Source organism: Sus scrofa, chromosome 9 (assembly GCF_054392235.1).
Source record: "Sus scrofa isolate SSC_HxYL_T2T_F1_AM1 chromosome 9, Sscrofa_HxYL_maternal_Yorkshire_Landrace_v2.0, whole genome shotgun sequence".
NCBI classification, from domain to species: Eukaryota; Metazoa; Chordata; class Mammalia; order Artiodactyla; family Suidae; genus Sus; species Sus scrofa.
The window spans coordinates 122403577-122426179 of record NC_139391.1 but is presented as its reverse complement, the minus strand read 5'-3'; the positions used below and the strand labels follow the sequence as shown (position 1 = coordinate 122426179).

The following is a 22603-nucleotide window of genomic DNA, read 5'->3' as shown; positions in this document are numbered from 1 at the left end:
ACCCCAGCTCTCCTGGGGGTGGGCCCAGCCCTGCCACCTGGCTCAAGCACTGGAACCCTCAGAAGCCCTTCCTCCTGCAGCCAACCACAGGATGACACACTAATTGCCAGGCTGGCTCTCATTTAAATTCCTCTCAATGACAAGTGCAGAAAAGGTGACAAAAATCCCTACAGGATTTTCATTTGTTTTAATTCTTCTTCAGCTCCAGGGAACTCCTCATTAAGCCCTATCACTGAAACCCTTAGGGGCCAGAGCCTAGAGCCCAGAGCCAGAGGCTGCAAACCTAGCAGGGCTTTGGGTAGGGGTGGGGGGCTCTCTTCTCACCCCCATTCTTCTCATTCATCCTTGGCCCCCACAGCGATGTGTTCATCTCTCTTCTCCCTGCTGTTCAGTGGCATCTGTCTAGTAACCTGCCCATATGATTTTCATATTCTATCCATTGGGCTGTTTATATTTTCTGTCTATTCTGTTTTATGGCCTCTTTCCATCCATAGTATCTATCCTGTTGATATTCTGATCTATTTATATTCCCTCGACAAGCCGAAGGCTCCCCCTCCTTTTTAATCTCTTATCAATCCTGTTTACCTTCTCCAATGGCCCTTCATCTTGCTATTCTCTAGTTATCTGTTTAGTTAAATGGCCCTGGCCCCTCCGTCTCTGTCTCAGCTTTCACCTGAACCTACTCCAGGTGCCTCTGGCAGGCTTGCCTGCTCCGCTCCCATCCCCATTTCTGTACTTGACAAGTGAGCCCCATTCAACTGTCCTATGGGGCCAGACTTGCCCAGCCAGGCACCCACTACCCTGTCCCCATGGAGTCCTCACCATCAGAGCTCACATATACTGAGCATCCAGCACATGTCAGCTCTGAGATAGGTCTGCATTCTCTGCTCACTTTTACAACTTTTCAAGGCAATTTCTCCTTATATTAGAGGAGGAAGCCAAGGCTCAGGGAGGTGAAGCAACTTGCTCAAGGTCACACAGTTAATTTGTGGAATATTGACAACCCACTCTTAGTTATCTGCATGAGCAATGGCGTGGATAATCTCCCTCTGCAGAAAAATGTGGACCTCATTTCCAATAGGCTTTGGAATACTGTGTTTGGGGTGGTGGATTTCCCTCCTGGTGCTGCTCTGCTGTGGCTGATAGTCAAAGTATATGCAGGGAAAGCTAATATATGGAACGGTGCTGTGCCACGGACTCTTCACGGAAATGACAGCACTGTGTTCTGGAAGGAGCACAGCCAGTGTGATGGCTGCCAGCCTTGTTCCCAGACCTTCAGTCCCAACCTCTTGTCCCAACCATCTGAGCCATTTCTGCTCCCCACACATCCGTAGTGACCGAGGGTTGTGCGGGGTGGTGTCAGATGCCTAATGGAAGCCAAAGGAAGGTCATATAGCTTCTAGTATAGCCTGGGACAAATGATGGAGAGAATAATTACGTGTCCCCTGAGAGTTAGATGGTTCCCTGAAATAGAACCTCCTTGGGATAAGAGAGACCAGAGGCTCTTCAGGCCACCTGGTCAAGAAAAAAGAAGTGACTTCACTCCCAGGCTTGGTGAAGTCCTAAAATAGGAACCCTAAGTTCAGAGGAAAGCAGCAACCAAGTAGAAACCCCCAGAAAAACTGTAAGGGACCTTATTAAACTCCTTGAAGGCAGCTGCCTCAAATTCTTCCCTGGGTCCCTCTTGCCTCCAGCCAGAGTCAAGTCCAAACTCCCCAGCCTCCCTCTTGTACATTCTCTCCCCTTCCTCTCTATAGAAACTCCCCTCCTGCTCAGATTAGAATAACACAAGTCCCCTCTCATTCCAAGTTTGGGGGGTGGGGATGAATTGAGACTCCTAGGAGGCATGCTTGAGAAAGAATGGATGGTCTTTCCTTGACTGATTACCAAGATCTCTCTCTTTTTTTTTTTTTTCTTTTTAGGGCTGCACCAGTGGCATATGGAGACTCCCAGGCTAGGAGTCAAATTGGAGCTGTAGCCACTGTCCTACGCCACAGCCACAGCAATGCCAAATCCAAGCGGCATCTGTGACCTTCACACAGGTCACACTCAGATCCTTAACCCACTGAGCAAGGCCAAGGATCGAACCTGCATCCTCATAGATCCTGGTTGGGTTTGTTAACCGCTGAGCCACGAAGGGAACGCCCCTAATTACCAAGATCTTGTGTGACTAGTCCTTAAGGATTGTGTAGAGCCCCGCGATGGAGAACGTCCACCTGGATTATGGCCTCCAGAGCGGAGAGGTGATGAGCACTAAACAAAGGGAATTAGTGTGAACTGGGAGTACAGAGGAAGGAGAGACGTCTTGGTGTGGAGGCCTGAGAAGGCTTCATGGAAAAGGTGGCATTCAAGCAGAGTCTTGAAAAAATAGGATTTATGCAGACAGTCTAAGCAGAAAGATTGTCAGTGGCAAAGGGCAGGAAAGCTCATGGAGTATTTACAAGCTTGGGGTGATGAGATGGGGGTAGTGACGGAGGTAGAGAAAAATGGTGCTTTTCCATAAGGATGTGACTTCACTGAGTATAAATCCCATGGGGCAGTGGCCGTGTCTTTGTAGCTCTGTGTCCAGCATGGTCATGCCTGCTGCTCAGGAAGTGTTTCTGACTATGGGTGATGTGATGACAACGGTGATGAAGTGTGTCACGGTGATGTCAGCGCTGTTTATGGGACTCCACTCACTGTCCCTGCGAGGCTGAGGATCAGGACTCAGAGCTTGGGAAAGCCCCGTGCATTTCTAACCACACTCCTTCCCCTCCTCCCCAACCCTCTTCTTCTTCAAGCTCTGACTCTGCAACTTTTCCAGGAATAACAGGTAGGATGTTGCCAAGCTGACTGGGATCCCCTGCCCAGAGCGATAGACCCTGTCACAGAAAAGTAATTTCTTTTTAAACTTCTATCCAGTGAAATCTCGCTGCTGCACGCAGCAGGCCAGGCTGTGCCAGCGCTACCATTCTGCCACCGCAGTGCTGGGGAATAAAGGAAAATGCTTAGCATTAAATTTCATGTAAATCAGACTTTATTTGCTCTGGTGACAGGTTATTACCTTCGGCAGGGAATGACGGGAAAAAAAAACGGCTGATGGCTGGAGACATAGGTCCCCAAATGAGGATGTTTCCAATAGCAGCCTGCACAGTGCAGGCGAGGGTCACCCGCCCTGCTCCCTCCTTCCTCCCCGCCCACGGCCACCAGGAGCTTCTCCACCAGCAGCTGCAGTCTCCCAGCTGGTTCAGACTAGCAGCGCTAACTCTCCTGCTAAGCCTTCTCCAGGCTGTTGGGGGCATCTTTTTTTTTTTTTTTTTTTTTTTTCTCTTCTCTTTTAAGGCCTCACCCTTAAAAGAGTATATGGAGATTCCCAGGCTAAGGGTCAAATCAGAGCTGCCAGCCTATGGCACAGCCACAGCAATGCAGGATCCAAGCCTCATCTGTGACCTATACCACAGCTTGCCGGGCAGCACTGGATCCTTAACCCACTGAGCGAGGCCAGAGATCGAACGCGCATTTTCATGGATACTGGTCAGATTCATTTCCACTGCGCCACAATGGGAACACCTGTATGGGGGCATCTTTTATACCAATGGCGCCCAAGCATGGCTTTGTCCGCCGGTACATTGTGGCGAGGGTCCTCTCCCACCCAGAGTGCTCCATGTGCTTCTGCTCACCTCGATGAATTTATTTTTCAAGGCTCAACTCAGGTTCATAACCTTCCCTCACCAGCCACCCTGTGGCATGGGCATGCTCGCTCATGCTTTGAGTTTTGTTCATCCTTTACCTCTGCCCCATAACCTAACCTGTCCTGATTTATATACTCCTCTCAGTGACCAACACATTGATTGAAAATCCACCATGTGCCAACAGTGATAGTTGGCTTCTGCTGTGGAATCTACAACGTGTCAGGTGCTATGGTTGGATACAAACACTCAAGGGTCATGATCTCTATCCTCAGCCTGCTCACCACCTGTCTGGGAGCTAAGTTACACACCTGAAGGAACTAACCAGCACCTTATGTGCAGAGGAGGCTCTGCATCAATGTGTTGGTTGCTCAGAGGCCTATATCAGCCAGGATAGGTTATGCTAAAGCAACAAAGGCCCCCCAGATCTCAGTGACTTGAAACAAGCAAAGTTCATTTCTTGTTTCTGCTGCATGTCCACTGCAGTCAGTGACCCAGACTGATACAGCAGCCACCACTGAACATGGAACGTTAGACATTGTATGGAAGCATCTTATATTGGCAATGAAGGAAAACTCTTTTCTAGAAGTGACTCATTCATCTCCACTCAAAGTCACACGGCCATACCAAACATAAAGGGGCCAGAAAGTGCAGTCCTACTGTGTATTTGTGAGGCAGAGAGCTGGAAACACTTGCTTCTCTCAAGTGCTTGGTTAGATGTCTGTTTTGTCCACCACCAAATCCCTAGTGGCTGGCATATAATAGAGTCTCAGTAAATACTTAGGTTGATGGATAGCACTGGCTCGGACCCTTTGGCTTCGTCCAGAGCTAAGCTCTGTGCTTTATTGCCCTTGAACCCGCCTTCCACCGCCCTAGACCCACAAGCCAGGGGGCAGCTGTGCCTTCACTGCTTTGTAGCCCTCCCTCACAAGGGTCAGTGTTGCACCTGGAAAGGCAGGAAAGGAGGGGCCCCGCTCTCTGTTGAGACTGTTCTTTATTAATTGGTAAGCAGACACTTTTTGAAGAGCATGTGTATCAAGGTTCATGTGTGTGTAACAGGTCACACCGGGAGGAAAGAAGGCAGACAGTAGCTCCATATTTTATCGCTGCATATCTCCCACTGGTAGTTAATCAACTTTGTGTTTGATGCAGTAATTGGTGGCGGGGGTAGGGGAGAAGACCTTAGCAGAGAAGGGTGTGATCTTTTTTTTTTGGTAGCTTTGTCTGCTTCCCTACTGGGACTATCTCTTCCATTTTATCCTCTTTTTCTTCCCCTCTCTTTTCCCTCTTTTTTCTCCTTGACTTTGATTGCCTTCTCCCTTTCTCCACAATCACAATGGGAGATAAGAAAAGAGGATGAGGAGACTATAGGGCTCGAGTCAGGAGTGTAAGAACAAGATTGGGGTCTGACTGCAAATTGACAAGCATCTGAGGCCACGGTCAAAGCTTGAATGTCTTTGTCATGATCACAGTTTTAGATATACTTGACTAGGTTTGGGAGCCCTGCCAGAGGGAGTCTAAAGCAGAAATCATTTGAGGTTCTCTCTCTAATCCTCTCCCCACCAACCTCATCTTCCTCTTCGAGTGCTAAGATGAAACACAGCTGCGACCCGATCCCATGAGTCACATCCAGGGAAAGCCCCTACCTCCTTAGCCACCAATTCCACACCTAGGGGATGGGAAGAAGGCTGAGGTCTTCTACTGATCCTGTGCAAGCTTGTCTGGGCTTTTCCAGCATCTCTGAACAAGAACTGCAGTTCAGAGAAGGCAGAGCCGGTCCAGCAGAACTACTGCCTCCACAACCTCCAATGCTGGACAACTGCCAAGCTCACCATCTGTATCCTCCAGCCAGTGGTATGCATTGCCAGCTCCCGCCCGCATCAACGCCTGCCCCCAGCCCACCACCCCCAGCCTGTGCTGGGAATCCGCCAGCACCCCAGACTGCATCATACAATCAGATAAGCTTTGCCAGGTTTATGGCTGGTAATTTATGGCCTTCTTTAGCAACATCTATCATGTTGTACAGTCGTTAATCCCAGAGTCTTTGCCCACTTTGCAGAAAATAGCTTGCAATTCCTTACAATGTAGCATTTGCTAACTCACCTGTCGGGCTGTCAGGCTGGGTGGGTGTGACAAGCCACTCTCCAGTTAATTCTTTCCATCTTACTTTGCTTAGAGGAGCAGAGCCTTCTCCCTCCAGCAACTAACAGGAGGGATCTTTATGACCCAGCTCTCCCCTGTTACTGCTCCAGTGGCAACTCCAGACCTAACTCGCTTGCTTTCTAGAAGGCAGTGAGGCTGGTGATGACAGAGTGGGCTCACAATTCTAGCAAGGCCAGAACCTTTCACTGCTACAAAAGAGACAGCGGATCCCAGACAACACAAACTCATGTCCTCCTCAATCAGTGTCGTAGAGGGAGGAGATGGAATGTGGCCAGAGGGTGCATGTACACACTTGTACACAAGCACGGGGTGTGTGAAATACCTCCATGGTCAATCCTGGCTTAGGCATGTCAATCAAAGGATCAGTCTGGGCCATTGAAAATTCCCAGCAAAGGCAAATAAAATGATGCATAAATGCATTTGGCTCCAGGATGAACCACTTGGTATCTTAACAGCCAACATTTTTAACTTAAGCTATTTCAGCATTAAAATTAAGTCTCCTGCTCTTAAGGTGGTACCTTGGGAAATTCTAAATCATGGTGAGGAAATACAGGTGTGGTAAAAAGATCTGGACAGTGATCATATGGCATCTATAGATGGATGAGTTTTTAAAAATGACTAAGTTCTGGAGAAAGACGGAGTGAGACATACTAGAAGAGAATATACCAAATAATTAAAAAAAAGTAAAATTCAGATGCTGGGAGAGATATATATGTATATATCCATACATACACACACATATGCATATTCACATATTAGACATACATATATTATGTTTATCATATAAAATTTATACATATTATATTCTCCCCCAATTTTCTGTTTTCTAAATTTCCTGTAATGAGCATGCAGTTTTATACTTGGAATAAACACAAACACCACAAATGAATGACAGTGCTCATTTTGATTGACCAGTTGATTGATATGACTGATATCGAAGGTGTTCACCCATCTCCTGTACACCCCTAGGACCAAGAGAAGATCCAGAGGCATGTTAGCTACCCATTTCTTTTCTTTGGACCCAGTCTCTAAAGTACCCAAACCTCTTCTAGTTTCATATTTGATTTTGTGACAGTAAATATAGGAAGGAAGTCTCCATTACTGAAGAACTTAGATATTTCCTGATCCAAATATGAAATTCTTTATATTCATTCTCAATACTTAGCTCAAGGCACTCAATAAATGTTTGTTGACTGACTGACTAACTGAATGAACAAATGAAGTGATGGTGGCTGCAGGTTCAGGCTGAGGTCCTTTTTACTGTCCTGGTGTGAGACTGTCAGCATCAGTTCTATGGGCAGCAGCAGCCACTGGACTTGCCTTTGTCCACTCATGGTGGGGACATTGTCGTCATGGCACACACGGCTAAAGGTGAGGGCACTTTTTTTTTTTTAGGGCTGCACCTGTGGCATATGGAGATTCCCAAGCTAGGAGTCTAATTGGAGCTGTTGCTGTTGGCCTACACCACAGCCACAGCCACGCCAGATCCAAGCAACATCTGCAACCTACACCACAGCTCATAGCAACACTGGATCCTTAACCCACTGAGCGAGGCCAGGGATCGAATCTGCAACCTCATGGTTCCCAGTCGGATTCATTCCCACTATGCCACGACGGGAACAACAGGGCACTTTCTATATCAGGACTGTAGTCACAGTAAGATTTCCTACCCAGTTCACAGTTCATCTTAGGATGTTTGTTTGCTTTTTTGTTTTCAGTCGGAATTCTTCAGTGGAAGGCAGGGATGTTTCAGCAGTGTTATGAGCGGCTGTGTCTCTTGGATGGCCACTGTTGTGCCAGGGTTGGATGTGATGGTCCATCATTCTGCTTGATGCTTCCTTTGCAATTTGGCCTCTGAAGACATTCAACTAAAGTGATATTGACATTAGACTCCCTGATTTTAGAGGTGGGGGAGCAGGATATTTCAGAATGTCTTTGTTAGAGTTCCTGCTGTGGTGCAGTGGATTAAGAATCTGACTGCAGAAGCTCAGGTGGCCGCCAAGTGCAGTGGGTTAAAGGGATCTGACATTGCTACAGCTGCAGCTCAGATCCAATCCCCAGGCCCGGGAACTTCTATATGCTCTCGTCATAAGAAAGAAAGAGAGAAGGAAAGAAGGAAAGGAAGGAAGGAAGGAAGGAAAAGAATGTCTTCATAACTTGGTCCATTTAGTGCTGTCAACTGCAATATAGACTAAAATCATAAAATTCATTCACTTTAGCATGTGTACCCCCCCCACATGCACTCCCTCCCCAAAACAGTACAGTCTCATACAAAGCCCAACCCTCTCCTCTTTCTCCTCCCACCTGACTGCCCTCCATCAGAGGTTAAGGGGTGAGGAGGATGAGGAAAGTTGTGCAAACAACCATGGCCCTCAGTCTGAAATTGAAGGGAGTTTGGAAAGTTCATCCCCGGCCTCTCGAGACTTTCACAAAAATCACAAATCAGCAGTTTGGTCTTCGCCAAAGGGTCAAAAGGGTCAGAGGTAAAAGAAGCTGAGTTTAAGGACCAGTAGAGTGTGTGTGCAGATCTATATGAAACCTAGAAAGGGAATTCCTAAGATTCCTATTTTTAGTCCTTGCAGAAGAGCCTTTTGATCCATCACTGTGTGAGGCAGAGGTGGCTAGGATGCCTAAGATCAGAACTGCCCCCTTGCCACTGCCTAACCATACTGACTCACACTCACTCATTGTCTATGGCTATCTAAAGGGTGTTGCTAGGAGTTCCCTTTGTGGATTAGCAGGTTAAGAACCCAACATAGTGTCTGTGAAGATGTGAGTTTGATCTCTGGCCTCCCTCAGTGGGTTGGGGATCTGGCACTGCCACAAGCTGTGACATAGGTTGCAGATACGGCTGGGATCTGGCTTTGCTGTGGCTGTGGCATAGGCTGTAACTGTAGTTCCCATTTGACTCCTAGCCCAAGATCTTCCATAGGTCTCAGGTGTGGCCTCAAAAAGAAAAAATAATAAAATAAAAAACAATAAAAGGTGTGCTCATGGAGAGCATGTGGATGATGGAGGAAGCTACAATCACGGATCCCAGACATAATAACCCAGTGATCTTGAGAAGACCACTTACCCTTTTGGAGCTTCATTGTCCATTTCCTATAAATCTGCCTGCCTAAAAAGAATCAAATGAGTAGGCATTTATGAAAGTGCTTTGCAAACTGTAAAGTCCTTTACAAATGCAAAACATGATTAGAGTAAGGACATAATAAGTACTTGTTGAATGAGTAAATAAATGGAGCTCTGTCATGGTGTGCTATTAATTTTGATGACATATTGATATCACCGGCAAGTTATTTTATCGATCGATGACAAGTCTGTGAGTACTGGTCAAAACAGAACTGCAAAAACCACAAATTTCATCACTGAGTGATATATGGCTTTATACTGGTTTTCTTTGTTTCATCTGTCTCTGTCTTGTCGGTGCAATTATATTGTAAGCTACTTGAATGCAGGGATCCACTCACACAAAATTTGCCAGGCATCAGTGTGGCACGATGGTGGACCCTAGTGAAAACTGGCTTGGATCTGGCCCTTTCCTAGACAGAACGAGGGATGTTGTGAGCATGTGCATACATGGGACAGCCATCAGCTGGGTGGGCTGGAGGGTGGAGAGAAGCCAGGCTCGTTGGAGGGTGTTCTGGCAGACCTGCCTGCAGACCCCTTCATCTCTCATGTTTAATAGTTTGCCTAGAATTAAATAAGGGGAAAATGAGATATCTGCTGCAAGTCAAATCAAGCTGAAATTTTCTCCTGAGCCTTTTGGGTGATGTTTCACCATCTCCTGAGAAGATGAACTTAAGGGTCTGGCTCTGACTTCTAACCCCCTTCTAAGTGCTGTGCTTTCTCTCCTTCCTGGCCAGCTAAGGGCCCTTCCTTGGTAGTCTCTGGCCAGGAATCAGAGGAAAAATACTGAGATGGAGGAGGGGGAGCTTTTTACTTAAAAAAAAAAAAAAAAAAAGTAAGTGAATAAGTGAACAGCCAGGGCAAGAAAGGGAATCTTTAAAAGGAACTTTTACTTAGTCCCGGCATCAAAATGAAGGCAAGCTCTTTCTTCTACGTGAGGCCCAGCACTGAGGAAAGTGGAATTGCTCTCTCTCCATGTCATTACAGAGAAGCCTTTTTTGCTTCCTTCAAGAGTCTCAGGTCCCCAGGAAGAGCATTGCTGTAGTGAACTCCAGCCCCTGCACACTGCTCTTCTCTGTACTATGCTCCGCTGCAGAAACCGATTGGAAATGCGGTAACTTACAAGGGGCTCCAGCAATTGATCCAGGACCCAGCAGGAGACAGAGGACTGGATATACCAGATAGCTGGCTCCAGACACTCAGATGGTGAAAATTAAAGCCAAAGGGCCAATGGGAAAGCAAGGCGCGTGTTCATGAACTAGCAGAGATAAAAGGCGTAATAAACAAGGCTGATGGATGGGGAAAGTCAGAGACCATTTCAAACCTGAGCACCTTCTGTAAGACGAAGGCATCATCTCTGTGGGAAAGGCTGGAACTATTAAAAGGATGAATTGATTGCTGAGCAGTGTCCACCAAGCTCGTTCCGTGGACCCAAAGCTCTTTAAACAATTATTTGAAATAGGTAGAAACTAGCTATTAACAAGGAAAAGAAAACCCCGGGGTCAGGCTTGTTTGTATAAAGAGAGAGCAACAGTGATTCATCATCATACTTCAGACGGCTAAATAAATATTTACTAACTGAGGGCAACAGGATGTGTAATGGAACATGTATCATGTCCTTGAGAAGGAGCCTCTCTGATGCTGGCCTTTGATGGGAAATTTCTCTAGGGCCACAGGGCCTTGGCCTTGAAAGAACAGGTCAGGTGAAGGTTCTTCGGTCACCTTTGAGAGTTCACATCAGGAACTTGAAAGTTTGGGGCAGGCTTAGGTGATTGCAAAAATGCTCATGAACTTGTTATCACTCCTGGTTTAGGGGCATAGGGGCGAAATACCCACATTTCATTTAAGTTATTATTACTTTTAGTTAAACCATAAGAAGGTAAGAAGTATGGGACTGAAAGAAACCCAACAAGGCCAGCCATCCCATTCCAATTAGATGAAAGTATCATAGTCTTAGAATGATGAGCTGGGAAAGGCCTTCGAAATCTGCTCATTCCACTGCTGTTTATAGCAGGGGGCAAATGAGGGGCTTGTCCAAGACACACAGGGGTTGGGTCTAGGTCCCGGCTCCCTGCTTCCCACTAGAAGGAAGTGAAGGAACCCCATCTCCCTCACTAGACCACACTTCCCACCCCTTTGATGGAAGAGTCCTTGATAGGATCCAACATCCCACAAAGATGTTTTCACATGGCTATTTTAGACCTAAGGATGCCTTGACCATTGTGTCTCCTTGCCATGGCTCTGAGGGGCTTTCTCAGTAGCACCGGACCTGATAGCTCTGAGGGATGGCACTGTCTTTCTGTAAGGGAACCACTGGGAGAGCTCCTGGGTGGGGCTATAGCCCATTGCAACCTCCTTGTTGCAACGTCTCACCCGTGACGGGACCTTGGCTGTCCTCCCACGAACACATCACCCAGAAAAGCCATCATCACTCAGTTACTTACTTGGTGGATCATCCAATGGAAATGTCTCACCTGAGGACCTGCTTCCCATCTCAGGACACACAGTCCAGGCTCATCTCTCCTCTTAAAGAATTTAAGCTTAAATCTTGTTCTAAACATAATTAAACGTAATTAGGCACACACAATCCCTGGGAGATTAGAGGTTTAACATTTTTCATGCTGTAGCCTAAACAGGAAGAGTAGTAGGATATATGTAGCTATCTTAAAGAACTTGTACCATCTTAAAAGAATGCAGCGTTGGCTGAGAGAAACAGGACAGAAGATAAAAACTTGTGTAATGATTGTGTGGGAAAGAAAATAAGACCATTGGTGCTGAGGGCAGACAAGATGTACCACTTTTCAAACAGGGGCAGTGGCGGCAAACATGATTTCATGCGATGATGCAAGATGTCTCCTTCTGTATTTTTATTCCCTAAAGAATACTTTGAAAAATAACTGTTTTAGAGACCACACATATCAGAGTTGTTTTCTTCTTGTGGATAAAGGAAAAAAAAATTAGATTTATGATATTCAAGTGGGAGAAGGATCGTGGAGGAATGGCATGACAGTAGGTGCCATGTTGGTTGAATCTGGGGAATTGGACCATGAATATGCTTCATTCAAATGCTGTCTGGCCTTGCATCAGGCCATTTACGTGGAGCCTTAATGTCACTCAGAGATCCCACAGGGACAGGAAGGACAGGAGGAGTCACTTTTCTGAAGAGAGGTTGAGAGTAGGGGCCAGGAGAGGAAGAGCCCCTTCTAGCTGAACTGTCTCTCTTATTGGAAATCCCGAGAAATACGCAAAGTGGAGCATGGGGTTTGGGGCCTTATGGTGCTGAGACCTGAAGGCAGAGTTCCTCACTTGGGATTTAGGTGGCACCCATCACAGAGGCCCTACTGTGTGCCAGACATGCTTCCTCTCACCCAAGTCGCCCAGTGGTGGTGTTAGTGCTGCCTGCCTTCACCACCCACTCCAGTCTATCTGTTGTTAACAATACCAAAATTAATTCATTTGGATTTTATCTCCGTTTTATTTCCTCTCCTCACCCCCATGTTGGGGCAGCTAATAAACTATATCATAGGGTAAATAAAAGGCTGGCACCTGAAGGGGAAGGATGGAAAATGCAAGTTTGGAGCTAATGAATTAATTGGATTTTGATGTACTCGGAGTCCATAATGAACTCTCAATTATTCAGGGAGATGTTCCCAACCTAATGTAGTCTTCTTTATTTCCCTCCTGCTCTGCTCGAGGCTGAGAAATGTTGAACTTTGTATAAAACAACAAGGATTCTTGTGGAAACAAAACAACCAACCCCGGTCTCATTTTATTTTATTTTACATTCAAAGTCTAGTCAAGATTCTACTTATCATCTATCCCCATTAAAACATAAGGTTTTTGAGGGCCAGGGTCAAGTTTACCTTCACATGCTTCCTGCGCCGCCAACCCTGCTCAACAATGTCTCATGCATTTTTCATGTCAATAAATAGAACACATTTTTAGTTGTTTCATAGTATTCCATTTTATGATCCACTCTATTCCATCGGACTCTAGACACTTACATTGCTTTTATTTTTCAGTATTTCTACCAGTGCTTTATAAATAAACCTTGTGTGCTTCCTTAATTGCTGTATGAAGATAAAGTCCTAGAAGAAAATGCTGGGTCCAATAGAATGTGTGTTTTGACACATGCTGCCAAATTGTGTGCCAGAAACATGCCAACAGTGTGTGAGAGTTTTTACTCCCTTAAACCCCCACTCAATGGCTCCTGGAAGAAACGTTTCAGTGTCAGATGTCAATGAGAAATAACTTCCTTACATGGGGTTTTCCCAGTGGGCAGCATTATCATTCAATGCCTTTACCCTCAGTGACAGGTGTCCAAGTTCAAGCCCTTTCAAATCCAATACTGTATATTTATAAAGGTCAAGCTATTGTTTTCATCCTCCACTGGTTTGTCTGACCTTGTCTGCAGACTCACCATTGGCACCTCTGGTGGGGTGAGGGATAAAAGGAGTTGGGGGGGTGGGTAAGACTAAAAAGTCAAGAGTTCCAAAAAGAAGCCATAGGTCCAGGCTTGTTCTTAGAAAGGTTGTGCCCTCAGAAACCAACTGGCCAGGTCCTCAGTCTCATCCCATTTCTTCCTCTTTGTAAAAGGGAAAAGACATAAAAACGTGTGTGATTCTTTTAAGATCCAGAATTCTTTATGGGCTGAACCTCCCAAACCATGGCTATCAAAATAGAAAAGTGGTCTCAGCTTTCAGCCTTGCTTTTACATCATAATTCTGGATTTATGGCAGTCCTTGGGGCATTCCTGCTTTCCGGCTGGTCATTATGAGATTGCAATAAAGAGAAGTACAGATTTTGAAACACAGTTAGTGATGAGAGAAAGGGCAAGGGTGCAGGTGTAGAGCCGAAGGGGCAATGTGTGACATAAAGAAGACAAGAGAGGAAGCAGAGCCGGAAGGGGGCAGAAGGGAGAGACGGGGAGAGCTGGGGGCTCCGGCAAGGCAAAGCCACTTGGAGTTGATTCAGAGCAGCAAGAATGTGGGAAGGCTTAGAGCACAGGAAGTTTGGGAGTGGCTCCCATCTCCATTCCACCTTTGTTCTCAAAAAGCCACCCCAAATAAACATCCACTCCCAGTTTTGTCCCCTAAGTATGGCTTTGTCTCCTTCAAGCCATACTTCATCCTTAAGCCCCTCCTAAATGGAAATTCTGGAGCTGTCACCAGGAGGACCTAGAATCACCATCAAAATATGGAACCACCACAAAATTCCTTTTAAATATTCTGGGCCTCCAGGTACCGTTTAATATATTAATTATGTTAATTAATTACTGATTAAGTGAATTAATAAAGAACCACTACTCTCGAGATTTTTGAGATTTTCTAAAGCTCTTAACAAGATGTGTCTTTAGTCCTATAAAGCACAGAAGGGCCCAAGAAAGACTAACAGCTGAACGCTAATGGGGGCAACTCCGGTGCCTAGATCTGAGCCCAGGGGCCCATCTCCCAGCTGCCTGCCCCTGCCTGCAGTGGGAAGGTGAGCCATGAACAGGGAGACAAGGCAGGGGAGAACAAAGTTCCTCTGATGAGGAAGACACAGGTACATTTCAAGTGCCTTGAGGAAGTCAGGGCCTTGGAGAGCCGACCGAGTCAGATTCCTGCCATTTGGCTTATTATTTGCAGGCCCTTTTGAAGTTATTTTTAATAGTAATTACTGTGCTTTTGATAATTTTTGTCTCAATTAACAACTGATTCTCTAGTTGGAAAGGCTTCCGGTGACTCTGGTCTAAAGAAAGAGGAGTCGGCATTCACCCGCCTCTTAAAATGACAGAGGAAAGCCGACAAGTCCAGTTCTGTCAGAGGGTTTTGTGACCCCTGGATGAGGGTGACATGAGCTTTAGGGGAAGCCCTTTGTTGCAACAAAGGGATGTAAGAGAAAACGCTCTATGGCCCGGCCAAAATGTCAGAAATTGATTAGAAAGTAAGCAACCCTTTCCTGTTGAGTAGGTATGTGAGTGCTCTTGTGAGCAATGCCAACGACTCGGCTCCTTTTTCTCATGCATTCAGGCAGCAAAGCGTCTTCCCAGCAGAAGCCTCCATGTTGTTTCGTGCCAAAACTGAGCAATGAATTTGGAAGTCGGGCCAAAAGAGCTTAGTATATATGTCCACATAGTATAGAGATTTGTAAAGCTGCCCTCATTTCACTGATGGATACTCTCTTCATTGGGGACTGGGGGCTCCCAAAGTGGGCTCTGAGGAGCCTGGCAAAGGGAGCAATTGTGACATGTAGCCCTTTTTGTCTTCAAGGCGAATAACTAGTGTGTCTTTAACACCTTTTGCTAAGCCATAGAGGCTCCTTAAATAGACATTAGGTGAGGACTGAAATGCTTGCTTTGGGGTCTTCTAGTTGGTTAAATGTTGGTGGTCCTTGGCCAGAAAACAGTGCAAGTGATTTTTTGTGTCCCAAGAAATTTTTGGACCAACTTGAAAACATGGTTAATCTCAGCTTATGTTTATCCATGCCTTTTAACTGGTTTTCTCCATTCTGTCTTTCTTTTCCTGGTGGGATCAGTCTAGGAGAGCAAGTCCCTGTCCTTTTGTGAGCTCTAAGAAAACATACTTAAAAGAAAGGAAAGGAGGAGCAATACTGGGCACATGTGAAGGTCATTGCCAATGCCATGGGTTCCTGGCCAGGAAAATTCACAGACACCTAGGAGAGCCCTCTGTGCTCCACAGTGCCCTGTTTGGCTGATGCTCTATGGGGCAATGGGATGGAACATGCTCCCAGATTTGGCCTGTCCATTTGGTAAAACAACTGATTCTATCGATCTCTTCACGGAACTTGGCCAAACATTTGATCGAATTAACCAACCTGAGTGGCTGTTTTTTCTAGTAGATACAACCAACACCTCAGGTTATCATTAGACATTTTACTTCCGGTGTTTAGGGCCTGGCAGAGAAAAAGCAATATTGACTTTTCACAACAACAGCTAAAAATTGGCAGATTCACATCGCCAGCCAAATTCCTCTGTCCCTGGTCTGCCAGTGTGCACCAGCAGGCATATTTCCCAGCCGCAGCTTCTGCTGAGTCCAAGTGGCCTTCCTTTGGCTATACTATTGCATAGCATCCTATCTCTTCTTCTCTTCAGGGTCCACCAGGGATGTGTATTTCTGCAAGAATCCTTGGGTGTGCTGTGTTTTCTCCTCTGCTTAGTCATTCAGCCATAACCTTTCCATTTAGAATCCTGCCCTGCTGATGCTTCAACTCCCTAGTTCAATATTTTACATTTATCTCTATTGAATTCCAGTTGCCTTCTGTAACAAGAGGCACTTAAATTATCCAAGCTTCGCTCCACAGGCTCAGGCTCCAAGTCCAGGACAAATCTGTTTAGCACTTAGGGATCAGTGGCTGTATGAGGGGCTTGGGCATATAAATGTGTCTGAATAGGGCATTTTTTAACAATGGTGAAGGTGGCGGACTTGGGTGGGAGGATGGAAGCCCCTGAATGTATAAAATCTCAATCAGGCTTCCTCAGGACTGGGGGAAAATGGACTGGAAACATTATCTGGAGAGTGAGAAAATAAAAATAACAATATGGCCTTGTAGTAAAGGAACAGCTATCAAACTGCAAGCACCTCCTGGATATGGGCACCATTATGCACATACAAAATATAATGTAGCCTTTTCTTTATCCAGGAGATTTATCATGTATCATGTCATTAGTTCTCTTGTTGCCCTCCCACTGGCAGGAAGATGATGGCAGGAAATTGTATGGTTTTTCTCATATTTCAGGGTTGGAAGAGTGGTTCAGGAAGGAAAAAGAGCTTATGGTATGCTGGGAGTAGCCCGCAGCTCAGCTAGCTGGTCTATTCTCATTTTCTTGCCAATGGATCATGGCTACTGAAAAATAGAGAAAACAGATACTTAGGATGAGAGTCTCTGGAATGAGGGCCTCTAAATGGTGCTGTTCTACATACCAGGCCATAAAGAAAACCCTCAGCTTTAACATGGGTGGGAATGAAAAACAGACAGTTCCAACCTTTTTCTCTCTCTAAATGCATCCCTCTCCTTTCCATTTTGGAATCCAGATTTTTGTCGACTCTCTAAGTTGACAAGATGCAGCAGTTCAATGAATGCAGCAGTTTGATGGTTTCTGTGGTTTCCCCCTCTGGGATCCAGTGAACACCTTTAGTCCTAGAAAACCCTAAAAAATGGTAAGGCCAAAAGATCTCAATGAGGCTAGAAAGTCCCTTGCATCCATGAGTCTGTGGTTTCCTCCTGATTGTGTGACATCTTTCTTCTCCATGAGGGTGGAGGGAGAAGAAGAAGAAGCCAACTGGGGCTGGTATGGAAGGAGATTTATATAAGGTGATGATTTTGCTGCTTCCTGTTTGTCTGTAGGCCCCCTTCTTCCTCTCTAGAAGTGAACAAGCAATAATATTGTTTCTGAGGCAAGAGGGAAAGAATGAGGTGGTACCTGGAAGTGAGAGTGAGGTTGCCCAGAAAGCTCTTTGATTGACATCTATTAAAAGGTCATGTACAAAAAAAGAAAGAAGAAGCATGGAACCAAGGACAAAGACAAATCCCAAGCCTGTAAGAATACTGCCAGGAAGGCTAAAGCTCAGAATGAGCAGAGGCTTCAGAAAAATGCCAGGGACAACACAACAGCTTTTAGTAGCTATGCTCAGAATTAAAAAGACAGGCTCATTGCTTAAGGAACTTGGTGCAAGGTTAAAGATGAGAGGAGAAAAGGAGAACCACTCCAGTATTTTGTTTCTTTACCGAAGAGGCAAGATCTTTCAGCAAAAGAGAGTAGAATCAATATTGTAAAAATAATCTTGAAACTCAAGCTGAACAAACAAAAAGTAAGTGATCACCTGGAGGCTTTAAAAGTTTCCAAACCTAACATATTTCATGCCGGGATTTTGAAGAAACTTTTATAAATGCTCATAAAACCACCATTTAGAAATGATTGAGGGATGAAACCAGAAGACTAGAGATGAGAAAAAGCTGGATTTTCATGAAAGAAAGAGGGTGTTAGATTGTATAGTCTGGTGAATGTGATACTAATTACCATAGAAATTCTAAGATTAACTACTATTCAAATTGTCTATGAAGTCTTAGAGGGGAGGTAAAAATCACTAGAAGTTAGCTTAGGTTCACTGAGAACAATGTATATTAAGTGGAATTCTATTTCCACATGGCAAGATACATAAGTCAGCCAAATACTGTAGATGGCAAGGTTCTGGACAAAGTTTCCTTGGTAATCTTGGGGACCGAATGGGAAACTGAGGACTGCGTTAATACCTTTAGCTTGCATCACAGTGAGTTGGCCAGCCATGTCCAGGCAGTGGATCATATCAGCACTGTGGAAACATCTTCTAGTATATTGAAGGTTTTTCATCTTTGGCTTCATCTTCTCTATTTTACCAAGGACTTAGATAAAGATGCAGAAATCATGCTTATCGAATTTATGGATGAAAGAGCAGAAATAGGACTCAAATTCTATCTACACACTACAGGGATACTAAAACTAACAAGGAGAAATTCAATAGGGATAGAATTAAAATCCTGTACTTAGATTTAAAAAAAATCAGCTGTGCAGGTACAAACAGGTGATACTTGATTTAAGAGTAATTCATGTGGAAAAAATATCTAGGGATTACTGTATAGCGAAAATATCAATAGCAGATTATAGTACAGAAAGCTTCTGAGACATTTCCTGCAATTTCAGACCACTGGTAGATTTATTCTGTCCAAGATAAAGGAAGCAAACATCTCATTGTCCTAGAGAAGAGTTCCCTAAGGAACCAAGCTTCTCCAGGGAGTGAATCTCAATGGTGAGGCATCTCAAAACCTTGTTATGAGAGTCACTTGGCAATAGCGGATGGAACTAAAGGGACTCCTAGATATACAGCCTAGAAAAGTTCTTGCTCCTTTGCACAAAAAGCCACAGATAAGAACTTTCCTAGCAGAATTGCTTGTGATGGCTAAGAACAGAAATAACCTAACTGTCCATCAATAGGAGAATGGCTAAAGAAAATATGATATTTTCATGAATCTCACAAGCATAATTAGAATGGAAAAAGGAAGTTGGAAATGAATAGCTACACTATAAGAACATTTATTTATATTTAAAAATGCTCATGATAATAGTATCTATTGTTCAGGGATAGATACATACGAAGCAGAAATACATGGCAGTGGATATTGCTACATTCAGAATAGTGCTTACTTCTCAGTGGAAAAGGAAGGCAAGGCAGTACATAAGGAAAGTGAAGGAGCCTTACTTCCATGTGTAAACTGGATGTTGGGTGTATGGGTCTATGTTATTTTAATCTTTTTTTTTCTCTCTTTTTGGGGACACACCTGCATCATATGAAAGTTCCCAGGCTAGGGGCTGAATCAGAGCTGTAGCTGCCAGCCAACACCACAGTTCACAGCAATGCCAGATCCTTAACCCACTGAGTGAGGCCAGGGATCAAACCCACAGCCTCCTGGATACTAGTTGGGTCCGTAGCCCACTGAGCCACAATGGGGATGCCTATGTTAATTTTTATACCATTTTCTATGGTTAAAATATCCAATATACATTTTATTTATTTTAAAAAATTTAGGTGAAATTCACATAACATAAAATTAACCATTTTAAAGTCAAAAAGTCAGTGGTATTTAGAACAATTACAATGGTGAGCTACTGCCAACTTTATCTAATTCCAAAATATTTGCATCATTCCAAATAAAACTCCATTGCCCCTAAGCAATTTTTCCCCCATTCTCCATTGAAGGGTTTTATGGGGGTGAGGGGGTGGGAGGAGAGTGAGAAAAAAATTTTTTTTAAAAATAGGCTTTATTTTTTAGGGAAGTTTGAGGTTCACAACAAAATTAAGAGGAAGCTACAGAAATTTCCCATATACCCCATGGCTTCACACATGCATAGCCCTTCTCACCAGACTGGTAGCTCTCTTACGATGCTGAAAAAACACTGACACATCATTATCACCATAGTTTACATTGGGGTTCCGTTCATTGTTTTATACATCCTATAGGCTTAGACAAATGTATAATGACATGTAGCCACCATTATAGTATCGTATAGAGTAGTTTCACTGCCCTAAATTTCCTCTGTGCTCCACCTGTTCATCCTTTTTCATAATACATTTTTAAAGAGCATACTTTAGAAAAACCAAAAACTCCAAAGAAGAAAAAAGGGATACATGATAACTATCTTTAGCTATTTAAAAATTTTTTCCTGTGGAAGAGAAATTCAATTTCTATCTTGTAAATCTCCCAAGAGATCAATGAATGGATATCCGAAGAAGGAACTGTTTGGTTTAGCATAATGAAGAGATTTCCAACAAGATTCAAACAGTACACCGTAGTGGTTCAGAATATGGACTTGGAGTTAGATAGACTTGGGTCAAAGTCTGCCTGATGCTTGTTGGTCCTGGGTAAGATGCTTGGCTTCTCTGAGCTTTCCATTTCCCAGTATTTACAAAGTAGGTAATAATACTATCAACAATAGAATTATTATAAGGAATAAGTTAAGGGAAGTATATAGATGAGAGCATAGTAAAAAGCACAGAATTAGTGTTGCATAAATATAAAATAATTATGAAAAAGAAAGGAAGAGCTGTGCATAAATAGAATGATTATCTTGTAAGACACTGAGCTTCCCAGTAGTTCAGAGTTCAGGTTGGGGCTGGATGGTGAACTGTCTAAGGTGCTGGAGAGGGAGACCTCTGCATCCAAGCGAGGCTGCAGGAAATGCTCCCTGTTACTGTCTTCCTTACAGTTGTTGAATCTAAAAAGTCTCTCTTTCAAACACTGGAGGGTGATATTGGCGGGTGCTTCCAAGAGAGAAGACTGTCTTTGTTCTCTATTTCTGTGAGTAGTATTACTATAAACTTAGTGGCTTAAAACAACACATATTATCTCCTGGTTTCTGAGGGTCATGCTGAGATGGGTCTTCAGCTCCAGGTCTGATCTTAAAGGTGCAATCACGATGCCAACCAAGGCTGCAGTGTATTCTCAAGGCTCAGTCTGCTTCCAATCTCACATGCTTGTTAGCAGAATTCTGGGCTCTTGGATAGGGGGCCTCCATTTCTCTATAACAGCCTGCTGAAAACTAACCTCAATTCCTGGTGATTGTTGCTGAGGGACCATCCTCAGTTCCTTGTCTCATGAGCCTTCCCAACAAGGCTGCCTGGTCCAACAAAAAAGAGCGAGGGAGGGAGTCTGCCAAGAAGAGAATTTTAGTCTTATGGTAACATTATCATGGGAGTGACAGCCCATCGCTTTTGCCATATTTTGTTATTTAGAAGCAAGTCACAGATTCTGCCCATGCTCAAGGTGAGGGGATTGCACAGGGGTGTGATTTTGTGAGGCAAGGGTAACTGAGGGCCTTTTTGGAGTCTTTCTGCCACAGGCAGAGAACTGAGTGAAGAAACAAGTGTGTCAGTGCCTCCCTCTTGAGGCCAACAGAGACGTGTAAACACAACGAGAGGACAACTGAAGTCATCCTGGTTGTGGGGACCCCTAGGCTGCCCCAGCAGACTTTTTGGCTAAGGGAGGCTGGCTGGTGTGAGGACAGTTTGTGCCCAGAAGTCTTGCTAGAAAAGGCCCAGTTTTTGTGTTTAGGTACATGGTAGCTTTATTTTATTTTATTTATTTATTGCTCCTTTTTTTTTAATGACACACCCACAGCATATGGAAGTTCCTAGTCTAGGGGTCCAATCAAAGCTATAGTTGCCGGCCTGTGCCACAGCCACAGGAATGCCAGATCTGAGCTGCATGTGTAACACAGCTCATCGCAATGCCAGATCCTTAACCCACTGAGTGGGGCCAAGGATTGAACCTACATCCTCATAGGTAGTAGGTGGATTTGTTTTTGCTGTGCCACAACAGGAACTCCCTAGCTTTTTCTTTTTTAAAATTTTTGTAATAAAGTATAGTTGATTTACAGTGTTGTGCCAATTTCTGCTGCACAGCCATGTGAGCCAGTCATATATTTATATACATTTCTTTTCTCATACTATCTTCCATCATGTTCTATCCCAAGGGATTGGATAGAGTTCTCTGTGCTATACAGTAGGACCTCATTGTTTATCCATTCTGAATGTAATAGTTTGCATCTACTAAGCCCAAACTCCCTGTCCATTCCATTCTCTCCCTCTTCCGCCTTGGCAACCACAAGTCCCTTCTCTATGTCTGTAAGTGGTACAAGGTATCTTTAGAAAAAAGAAAAGGTGTGTGCTGAGATGCAGCTTCGCCCTGTACCAGGCTGCACAAAGCCTATATCAGTGCTTTGTCCACTGGTGTCCACTTCCTTGGGAATTATTTTTTGCTGGTTTTCTGTGACTAAAGCTACCTAGCCCTGATCCAGGTGTATTCAGCTTAGTGTGGCAGATCATTGGCCCTCCCATAAGAAGGCAGAAAAGAATCAAAGGGTGAGAGCCTGAGGATAAAGCCTCAGGATGGTGGCCACTGTGGCCAGGGAGCCTACCTGAAGGGTGGCTCTGGATCTCAACACATGCCAACAGCAGAAATGTACTTGCAAAGGGGCCCCAGAAACTCTAGATACAGTCCTGGTTAGTCTCCAAATAGATACATGTATTTTGACATCTTTTTACATCACTCTTCTCTTGTGGGTGACCAGGGTGGAGAAAGGTATCTGAATCTATAGATCTTGCTTCAAA

At 44.5% G+C, this 22603-nt stretch overlaps 1 protein-coding gene and 1 long non-coding RNA gene across 15 annotated transcripts in view; one reads left to right on the top strand and one right to left on the bottom strand.

Annotated features, from left to right (window-relative positions):
- LOC102162878 (uncharacterized) overlaps positions 1 to 22603 on the bottom strand; it is a 462928-nt gene that overhangs the window by 85233 nt on the left and 355092 nt on the right. Inside the window, exon 7 of one of the 5 annotated variants that reach the window (XR_014816291.1) lies at positions 19737 to 21143. The exons of the other annotated variants lie outside the window; for them this stretch is intronic. This is a non-coding gene — a long non-coding RNA (uncharacterized LOC102162878). Of the gene's footprint in view, positions 1 to 19736; positions 21144 to 22603 lie in introns of those variants that run through there. 5 annotated transcript variants of the gene reach the window in all.
- TNR (tenascin R) overlaps positions 1 to 22603 on the top strand; it is a 416877-nt gene that overhangs the window by 164495 nt on the left and 229779 nt on the right. The window lies entirely within an intron of this gene.